Below are 9059 nucleotides of genomic sequence, written 5' to 3' on the forward strand. Positions count from 1 at the left end.
TAATTATTAGTTTCTTACTTCACATTCATCCTAATTCTAACTAGGCTTGTTATTCGAAGATTTACTTTCAGTTTGACCCTAAACTTTCCATTTCCCTAATGCTAACTTTCTACTTGGCTGAACAGGAATTTTTGTTTCTACAGTACTTTCTTGCCTTTTAATCACACAGGGAAAGCCATAAAATTTGAAATGCATGTGAAGGAATTGCATTCCTAAAAGATGTGGCAACCCTGCTCAAAAGGTCGATCTTATCACTGGTTCTTTGTGCTTGCTGCCTGATCTATTTCTCTATCATATGTTTCATATTATTAACATATTAGTAATTCAGCAGTAAGTATATTATAGGAAATTCCTGAATATCACAGCTATTGCAGTTTAATAATCAGAAGAGAGGAAAAGGATTATATTAATCTCCAATTTCTCCCTTTGGCCTTCAATTTGCCAATCAATTTTCAAAACAATCATGTAAGATGTTAGTTTATTTTTCCCTTTATAATTAGAGATTAAGCAAGTGTTTTTTGCAGTAAAAAGTGATGACAGTGGTATCAGAGCTCTGGTAAGGGCAGCTTCTCCTTAACAAGTAATGCTCTATGGACTGTAAACATAGAAGCCACACTAAAATTCTCTACACACACACACACACACACACACAAACACACACACAAACATGCACACACACACACACACACACACACACACACACACACACACACAGCTGCCACCCAGACACATCAGAGATAAGTTCCATTCCCTTGTAATGATAGTTGATTGATGTTTGCTGCATTGCTTTATCTCAGCTTCAAGATCTTGCTTGGACCTTTATCTTTCCCCGAGATCAACTCCCTAATTCTTAGTATACCGTGTGTCTGTGTATTCACAATAGGTTCCTGGCTGCTTCAGGCCAATTAATACCCTGAATAGAGTATCCTCAAACTTCACATGCAAGTCAAAACTCCATGAGTTTATACATCGTTGCAAAATACTAAAATTTATTGGATATAGAAACAAAGAGAAAACCCATCTTGTTACTTTAGCAGCAATTGACATCATGAAAGTAGAAGAATATTAATCAAGAACTGAGGTAAGAGAATGGGAGTATGTCTAAAATGTTGAATACTGGATGTGTGTTACAGATACAAAATCATCATCTATAGGCTTATTTATTGAAAAGGTCATCATATATTGAAAGCACTATTTACAAATACAGTTTTCCAGTTACTTTGCTTACCTATCACTTCTGATGACAAATCCGCTCATGAATTTTTATAGGATCTTTGAATAAATGACACAATTTGCATGTATGTATCATCTTAAGGAAAGACAGTATGCTTTTACATCTTTCTTTCTATATGACAAGCCCTTATTTTTTGTTTCCCTGTTTGCTGAATAAATGTATTCCTGGAAACAGAATATTCACATCAAATCTGGGTGTAATTTTTATTTTTTAAATTTGAAATATAAACTTTGTTGTGACTAGTCATTTTCTAAAGATGAGTGATATTCATGAACACTAAAATGTTGGTGCCTTTAAGTAAATTGAGACTTGATGTGGTATTTGTCTAATTGACTTAACCAACAACAATAACAACAAACATTTAGTTAGTAAATGCAAAATAAACAATTCATACTTGGAATATATAATTGCTCCTTCCATACTGATACCTGTACTTTACCTATATTAGTATACTATTTTGAAAAAAAAACTTTTAATCATTAATTCACGGCAATTAATGCCAGGAATGTGCTTAGATGTCAGGTGAAGATTAATTCTGGAAATTCAAAGATTCCAGGCTTTTGAGTGGTCACTGCTAATCACAATCAGAAGTGTAGTATAAGTGAGATTTGGAAATATTTTTGGTAAGTCATGGCACCAAAAAGGCAGAGGCTAATTAATAGTTTTTACAGAAGAGAAGGAATAACTCCAGATGGAAGGAATAAATGATAATAACTATGTTATACCACAAAATGTTCTAGGGAACCATTTTTGGTTATTAAAGAACTAGTCATCAACAAGGCTTATTCCTCATTGCCTTTAGCATTGTAGTAATTACTCTAATTCTTAATCTCTGTGTGATAAGTTGTATATCCTTCTATGCTGTACTTTCATACCTGAACTCCTTTGCTTTCTAAAAATCTCAGTCTTTTATATTTCTCTATGAACAATTTCTGATATTAAGTCGACAAATCCAGACAGCAGAGGATGCTAATGTAAGAGTCCCTTAACACATGAATCATTAATGTAACAACATGGAAAAGGAGGATAAATTTATTGCTACCTCGATTTTTCTGAAAAGTTGCAATGTCATCATTTGATTCAAATTTCCATTCTTTGTCTACATAGTGTCAATAAGTGCACATAATTGCAAATATAAGACGGATGCTGGTGGCTCACACCTGTAATCCTAGCTACTCAGAAAGTTGAGACCACAAGATTGTGGTTCAAAACCAGCCTGGTCAGGAAAGTCCATGAGACTCTTATCTTTAATTAACCACATAAAACCCAGAAGTGGTGCTGTACCAAAAGTGACAGAGTGCTCAACTTGAACTGAAGAACTGAGGGACAGGGCCCAGTATCAGAGTTAAAGACCCAAGACCAACAAAAAAGTGCAAATATGACTTTAAGTTTCCCCAGAAGGAATGACAAAGGCAATAGTAATCTTCCTAAGTAGAAAAAATAATTCCAAAAGGATTCAGTGCATCTTCTTTTATGGTTTCTTAGCTGGGCATATTCTCTTCTTTTAAAAATTGTCAAATATTAGCTTTATAATAAACTTCATCTAATATTTCTTGGTTCAAAGGAGAAGTCCATACAGTTGAAGTCACTTGAATTTATTACTATCTCAGTTCAGACAACCTAGGCAGGAGAGTCTGTCTAACTCTTATCTGTGATTAAACACTAAAAAAGCCAGAAGTGGAGTTTAGGCTCAAGCAATAGAGTACTAGGTTTGGGGGAAGTTGGGCACGAAAGACAACTGTACTGGGACAGGATCCATCCTCTGGGTTCAAGCCCCAAAACCAGCACAAACTAAACAAACAAACAAAGAAAAAAAAACACATGTTTCTTTGAGGCCATCCTTAAAGCACTGGTTTGAGAAGAGGCTCCTTTCGCTGATCGTACTCACTGGATCCTGCTTTGTGGAATCCTTATTGCTATGGAGAACTTGGGACCAGACTAAAGAATTGGGTAACTGACTCCTGCAACAAGAGAATCATCTCAGGAGTGAAATATCTGTCCATAAGTCTCTTTAAAACTCTCATAACTTTGTTTCTTTGCAGGAGAACACTTTTAAAACAAATTTATTTCCTTTTATTCTATGCTGGCCTTAAAATGGCATATTGTTTCCTTTTGTTATACTCTTAACTAGAAGTTTACAGACAAGGTTTATATAAGTAAAGGACACACTTGAAAAAGTCAGGAACAGAGTTTCCTTCAGGCCTTGGATTCTTTTCTTGTACAGTAAAAATGACAGCACAAATTACCATGATCTTTGTCATTTTCCTATGTTCAACTCCTCTCTTGGGATCAGTTTTCACTTGCAATAACAGTTCCTTCCACTTACTTCCAGTAACAATCTATGGTGCTGCTCCAGGTAAAATGAATATTTTCTGGCTTCATTGAAATAGCACAAGTATATCTTTGAACATGAGGTAAAATGTGTTTCAGAGATAACTTTATAACGAGAAAATATTGAATTTGCATGGCTTATGAAACCTTATTCATGTACATATGGCCATATAAGATGATGTTAAGTGAAATGGAACCCAAGATAGGGACACAACTTGCTTTTTCGTTCGTGCTATTTTTTAAAAGTATCTAACATGTAGTATGTGAATTTTTGTTTCTCTTCTATTTTCTTCCTCCATGGTATAACCCCTGTTTTCATTATATTTATTGTCAGCGACCTGCATCTTGCATATACATTTTTCTAATTTGGGGAGGGGAAGGGAAATAACAAAATGCTTAAACAAGTATACAGTATGACCTATTGTATCAATGAGTTGTACAAGGCACTATGTAGAAAATTAGCTTTACAACTTGAGGAGGGGAGAAGGGAGTTGGGATTGTGGGGAGGAACAGGATTGTAGGAGAAAAACAAAAGAGGAGGTAACAATGCTTGATAGATAATGTACTCATTAAATTTCTTATGTAACTCTAACCCTTCTTTAAACCATTTTTACAATAAAAAACATGAAAAAAACATCCTGGACTACTTTAGTTCAAATTTCTTAAGTGCTCTGTAATTAAGACCAATTTTATGTGGGAAGAATGTTCTCAGAAACCTTTTTTTGTGAGTGTTTGTTTTGTGCATTATTTCCCAAGTGTACATAAGTTAGAAGTAGGAAAAACAATAGGAATAATAAGAGAAAAAGAAGTTTTGTGCTTAAGAATAATGGTTCAATACACTATAGAAGACTCTTTCAATAAGATAACTTTGAAACAATAAAATCCAAGGCCAGTATGTAGATCTATGGGAGTGATATAGGGAAAGCATTACTACTAAGTGAAACATGGACGATGAGGCCACTCTTGTTTTCTACTAGGTCTAAATCATGGTAGCTAATCATGCAAATTTGTAAAAAGTAGAACAGAAGAGCAATTCTGGTTCCAAAACAAGTCAGATATAAGAGGATGGACTTAACTGGAAAAAAAAGGCCATATTGAGAGAGCAGGAAATATAGTAGCAATGAACTGGTGGATAAGATCACATTTCTTTTTCTTTTTTAGTTTTTTTTTTTGATGGTTGTGGGTCTTGAACTCTGGGACTGGGCGATGTCTCTCCCCTCTTCAGCTCAAGGCTAGAGCTCTACCATTTGAGCCACAGTGCCAATTCAAGTTTTCTGGTGGTTAATTGGAGATAAGTGCCTCAGAAAACTTTCATACTGGTGCTTGATCTGAACTGCAATCCTCAGATCTCAACCTCCTGAGTAACTAGGGTTATAGGTTTGAGCCACAGTACCAGGCTTAAGATCACATTTCTAGCAGTACACACTCAGGATATGTAATGTGTATGTTCATCTATCTTTGTATGAAATCTTGAGTTAAAAATCTAGGCTACAAGTCAGACTTTACATTCACAAAAATGTTTGTAGTTTAAAACCATACTCCTGAAAAAATAAAAACTAAGAATGTAAAAGAGTCTGGAAAGTTAAGTTTGCATCCAGCTTCGGCAGAACAGTCTTTGCAACACTGCCTATAATTAACCAGCCAAAAACTGCATTGGATGAATGGCTCAAGTGATGGGATACTAGTTATGAGCAACAGTGCTGAATAATAGCCTGAGGTTTCTGCATACATACATACAAACATTTACACACGCACAGAAGCACTTATATGTGCAAACACACATATGAAACAACTCTCACAATGTGTAGAAAAGTTAGAAAATAATAGATAATATGTCCTGTGTAAGACTAGAATCAATTGATAATTTTTAATATTAGAAAGTCGTCACGTGAACTTTCCCCCCAAAAGCTTGAGACTATTACATAGTTAGTGACCAGAGATAGTAAAAGAGCCAAGTAATAATTATTAAAGGGATCGGATCCATGGAAGAATGAATCAAAGACCCCTGCAGGTGCATCTGAAAATGTTCATATCCTGTGTCAAATGTTAGAACATCTTTGAAAATTGTACAGAAACAGTTTGAGCAGTCAGTCTAGTGGATAAGATCATCGGAGAAGTTCAGAATTACTAGTATGTTTCTCGATTAAATAAACCAACAAACTATGGCAGGGCAATGCGATACAAGTCTGGAATTTTAGCACTCTAATACAGGAGATTAGAGAGTGGATAAAATAGTAATATCTTCCCTGGACTAGGTAGTATAATTTTGCCTCAGTAAAACAAACGAAAGGACAAGAAAGGAATTCACAGTTGGAAGTTTGGGCTAATTTTGTCATTACTTTTTGAGAAGTCAAGTTTCCTGTTGAAATGCAACTCATATATCATCCTCAGTCATGTTTTGAATGCTCTCTTCATTACAAAATACTTCTAGATGCAAAATAGTTCATGATTCCGAACCAAAAATTTGAAAAATTTAGCATCATTATGTTGGATTCCAAAGAAATAATGAAGGATTACAAAAGCTTAAGCCTGGAGAAACAGCAAAATTATCTAATGTAGGATTTTGTAGACCCTACTAAATTAGAATTTAGATTTAAAATAAATATCTATTTCTTGTAATTTCATATTCTATAGGATACTATAAAATACTTTTTAATTAGAAGTTTTAATTTATAAATTCACAAATGATTCTGGCATTCTATTTGTCTAGAATATTCTTTCAAGAGAGTTGTAATTAGGACTTAGTTAATAGATAATTCCAAAAGTTCATATATAACATGATAATGTGAATAATCTAGAAAGAGTTGACAATAATTGGATGCTATTAATTTATAAATTTAGTAAAAGAGCAATATTTGAGACTTCGGTGTAACATGGTATGAAGAGAGATATTGTTTGAAATCTTTTTTCTTCTACCTGTACATAACAAAGGAAGAAATTTCCTTAATTGTATACCTCTGTATACAATGAGAAAAATACTAGGTTTGGGGTTTGTTTTCATTTTGTTTTTGTTGTTTTGTGTGTCCTAGGGCTTCACGTCTGGGCCTGGGCACTTTTCCTGAGCCTGTTTTTTGCTCAAGTATACTGCTCTACCACTTGAACCTCAGTGCTACTTGTGTCTGGCTTTTCCTGAGCAGTTTATTGGAGATAAGAATCTAAGGAACCTTCCTGCCTGGGTGGGCTTTGAACCATAATATACAGATCTTTGCCTCCTGAATATCTATGGTAGACGAAAATATATCTATAAATAATATTTTCAAGTTTTCTGATCTTAAGATCACCACTTGAGGGAAAATGATTCAGCAAAGTTTAGTGCAGTGTTCTTTCAACAATAGAAAGGGCATAACATTAGCAGAAGTGTAGAATTTTTTCACAATACTGATAAGCTAGTCATACTGTGAATTTAGGGAATTTTAAGGTGCACCTTACAAGGTGGAAACTGTTGGGTTAGAATGACTTTACTGCATAAAATGTTCAGATTGATTGTCATTGAAATAATAGCTTACTATGATAAACAAATGTTTACTCTACAGGAATTAATTATTATAGATACTTCATAGTTTTATCTTCTACCAGAATGTGGCTAGTTTCTCTGTTGACCTTTAAATATGTAATGCCCCATTGGAAACTGCATCTATTGCAGAATTAAATAAAATGCATACAGGCACTGTTTTAAATGTCTCTGGTATGGCATGCTCAGAATTTGAAAATGAGTTGTTAGTAGAACACATACATTCTGTCCTCTTAACACATATTCAGTTTTAAAAATTAGGAGTTTCCAGAGAATTGAACTATTTTCTATTTAGTATGAGACAATACTAAAATAATGCTTTTTAAAAAAATAATGGTAAGTATATTCTGAAAATTTTTACAGTTTGATAGCATTCAAGTTGATGATCCTCTGACAAAGACAGAGGAAATTAATTCAAATTAAAAGCCAAATATTGTTCATTTTTAAAAAAATTAATACACATACAATATCATTTACTATAGAAATACCGTGCAATTATATTTTATGTAGCTTATTTTTAAATTAAATTTTATTGTCAAGGTGATATATAGAAGGGGCTGCAGTAATTGTAAAGTAGTGAATATCTAACAAGTCGAACTTTTTATGCCCTCTCTCATTTTTCTCACACTTTTACTTCATCCCAATACACCTCACAAGTTGTAATGTAAATATCCTACATCTTTTCTTGTGAGTATTGCTATTGCATTGGTTTTCCTTTTGTCCTTTGTCTCACCATTTTGTTGTTCCTCTACCTTTGCCAAATTAAGATAAATGTGTATATAATACACAGGATACTGAAATCAAATACAGCAGGGAATAAACCATAGGGGAAAACACAAAAGAAAAAAGAAATAATGTGGTGATTGAAGGTGTTTAATGAGAAATCAAAACGTATAAGTAGTCCTTTGCTATAAGTTAAATCTCACTTTTTCTTTTTGGAGAATATAATGATCAAAGTAATATTTGAGAATCAGCAAACAATTGTTCAGAATCATGCTTCCAGTGCAAGTGGATCAACAGTAAGTAATCCTCAATACCATTTTCCACAAAGTTTTGTCACAGATACAATCGGCCTGCCTTCTCTTGCTGCTTTCCTAGCCTGGACCTATTCCTTCATTGTACATGAAAAGTGTGATTCAACTGATTTCATTCATATCTGTTCCTAGAATTATCAAGGATTTAGATTCTTGTCTGCAATGTGATTAAACCTACGTCTCTTCATGTAGGCTGCTAAAAATGTATTTACCCAATTCAAGTAAATACATAAATTCTATTTCCATCTTTTTTAAACCATAAAATTCTTCTTTCTCTATAAATTGATCAGAGGCATGCATTTGTGGCTATCTGGGTCATTGCACATCTGTCTCTCTTCCTCTCTCTTTAATATTTCTCATAGTTAATAGGATTGCTCTATAATTATCATAATTCATTTTGCTTTTATATTTTTGGTTGCATAATTTTACTTTCTGCTCTGCCATTTCCCAAATCATTTATATAGAAGGCATTATTTCATCTTTTCTCATTCCTAGAATAAGCTGCACATGAAGACACCACTGGTCCTTATTTTCAATCTGTAACTTTGAATACAGAGGAAAATCTTTCCTCTGCTCTCCATCAATTCCCTACTCTCCAGTTAGAATAATTTTGAATAGTAAAAATGGAAAAAGGGAAAATAAATCATGGTGAAAACACAGATGCAGAAAATTCACCGGATTTTTCTGAACAGTTCAACTAACCTGATCTATTAGGGAAATACATGGACACCTCATTCCCATCGTCACTCAAAGTCTCAGGTTAGGCAATTCTAATGAAGACGAGGAACATGATGAAAAAGTGAGGAATGGTATCAATTGCAAGAAAAATGGAGAAGGATCCATGCAAATTTCTTCTTTGGGCTGCTGAAAATAATCAGGTTATTACACTGCAGAGACTACTTTCCAAAAAGGCCACTCATGTGAATACTAGGGATGACGATGATTATAC

Source organism: Dipodomys spectabilis, unplaced genomic scaffold (genome assembly GCF_019054845.1).
Source record: "Dipodomys spectabilis isolate Male_0828 unplaced genomic scaffold, ASM1905484v1 ptg000662l, whole genome shotgun sequence".
Classification (NCBI taxonomy): Eukaryota; Metazoa; Chordata; class Mammalia; order Rodentia; family Heteromyidae; genus Dipodomys; species Dipodomys spectabilis.